Raw genomic sequence first — 2,471 nt, forward strand, 5'->3', positions numbered from 1 at the left:
AGATGGAGTCTCGCTCTGTCACCCAGGCTGGAGTGCAATGGTGTGATCTTGGCTCACTGCAACCTCTGCCTCCCAGGTTCAAGTGATTCTCCTACCTCAGCCTCTCTAGTAGCTGGGATTACAGGCACCCACCACCATGCCCGGCTAATTTTTGTATTTTTAGTAGAGATGGGGTTTCACTATGTTGGCCAGGCTGCTCTCGAACTCCTGACCTTGTGATCTGCCCACCTCGGCCTCCCAAAGTGCTAGGATTACAGGCGTGAGCCACCACACCTGGCCTTTTTGTTTTTGTTTTTGAGCCACAGTTCAAGTGATTCTCCTACCTCAGCCTCCTGAGTAGCTGGGATTACAGGCGCAAGCCACTAAGCCCAGCTAATTTTTTTGTGTTTTTAGTAGAAACAGGAGGTTTCACCATGTTGTCCAGGCTGGTCTCAAACTCCTGACCTCAGGTGATCCACCTGCCTAAACCTCTCAAAGTGCTGGTTGTTTTTTTTCCCTGAATCTTTGCAAGTACTGGATTTTATTTCCCTTTTTAGTGTATGCCAATCTCACAAAAGAATATTACCATCTCATTATTGCCTGAATTTGCATTTCCTTGATGACTGGGGTTGTGTTTCTTGGATTTCCTTTCATGAATTATCTGTACATATTATTTACCCATTTTTCTATTGGATTTTAATTTGTAGAAATTCTTGGTATGCTAACAATATTAACATTTATTGTAGGTATTATAACTTTTTTTTCTTTTGAGACGGAGTCTCGCTCTGTCGTCTAGGCTGGAGTGCAGTGGCGCGATCTCAGTTCACTTCAAGCTCCGCCTCCCGGGTTCATACCATTCTCCTGCCTCAGCCTCCTGAGCAGCTGGGACTACAGGCGCCTGCCACCACGCCCGGCTAATTTTTTTGTATTTTTAGTAGAGACGGGGTTTCACCATATTAGCCATGATGGTTTCGATCTCCTGACCTCGTGATCTGCCCGCCTCGGCCTCCCAAAGTGCTGGGATTACAGGGCGTGAGCCACCGCACCAGGCCACCTTTTTTTCTGTTCTATGCTTTGTTGTTTGACTTCATAGTATCGTTTGTCACAAAACTTTAAACATTTTAAGTAGTCAAATGTGAATATCTTTGCTGCTTCCATAGCTTCTGGATTCCCTGATAAGCATGATGCATTTTCTTTCTTTTGTGTTATTTTTTTCATTTAAGATATAAGTGGCCAGGTGCAGTGGCTCACGCCTCTAATTCCAGCGCTTTGGGAGACTGAGGGCCAGAGGATCACTTCAGCCCAGGACTTCAAGATCAGCTTGGGCTCAAGTGAGACCTTGTCTCTAAAAAAAAAAAAAACGCTGGGCCTTGTGGCTTGTACCTACAGTCCCAGGTACTCAGGAGGCTGAGGTGGGAGGGTTGCTGGAGTCCAGGAGTTTAAGGTTGCACTGAGTTATGGTCATACCATCACACTCCAGTCTGGATGACAGAGGTGAGACCCTGTCTCAAAAAAAAAAAAAAAAGTAAGATATAAATATTTTCCATTTGTTGCAATCCTCAAAAATTATAATTATTAATGACTGCATAATATCCCATCTAGTAGATGACCCATAAATTAGTTAAAAATAGTCACCTCTTGTATATTTAGGTTGTTTTTTTTTTTTTTTTTTGAGATGGAGTCTGGCTCCGTCGCCCAGGCTGGAGTGCAGTGGTGCGATCTCGACTCACTGTACCCTCCACCTCACAGGTTCCAGTGATTCTCCTGCCTCAGCCTCCCAAGTAGCTGGGATTACAGGTGCGGGCCACCACACCGAGCTAATTTTTTGTATTTTTGGTAGAGGCGGGGTTTCCACTGTGTTAGCCAGGATGGTCTCTATCCCCTAACCTTGTGATCTGCCTGCCTCGGCCTCCCAAAGTGCTGGGATTACAGGCATGAACCACTGCACCTGGCCTATTTTTCATTTTTAATTGAAACATCTTTGTGCACATGCCTTTTTCTACTTATTCAATTAATTACTTTCAGTAATTTCCCAGGAGTAAGGCACCGGGTTTTGAATAGACATGTAATTTAAAGACAGCAATTTAAAGAAATACCAGCCTAACATCAACAAGGATTTCATAGTTCAGTATAAAACGACACTTACAATAGACCTAGAGTTTCAAGGGTTGACCACATCAACCCCAAGTGTGCTTAAAACCCACTGCTGACTGGGCACAGTGGCTCACACCTGTAATACCAGCATTTTGGAAGGCCAAGGCGGGCGAATTGCCTGAGGTCAGGAGTTCAAGACCAGCCTGGCCAACATGGCGAAATCCCGTCTCTACTAAAAAACACAAAAATTAGGCCAGGTGCGGTGGCTCACACCTGTAATCCCAACACTTTGGGAGGCCAAGGTGGGCGGATCACCTGTCAGGAGTTTGAGACCAGCCTGGATAACATGGTGAAACCCCATCTCGACTAAAAATACAAAAATTAGCTGGGCGTGGTGG

The sequence above is a fragment of the Colobus angolensis genome, unplaced genomic scaffold (genome assembly GCF_000951035.1).
Source record: "Colobus angolensis palliatus isolate OR3802 unplaced genomic scaffold, Cang.pa_1.0 Scaffold31, whole genome shotgun sequence".
Classification (NCBI taxonomy): Eukaryota; Metazoa; Chordata; class Mammalia; order Primates; family Cercopithecidae; genus Colobus; species Colobus angolensis.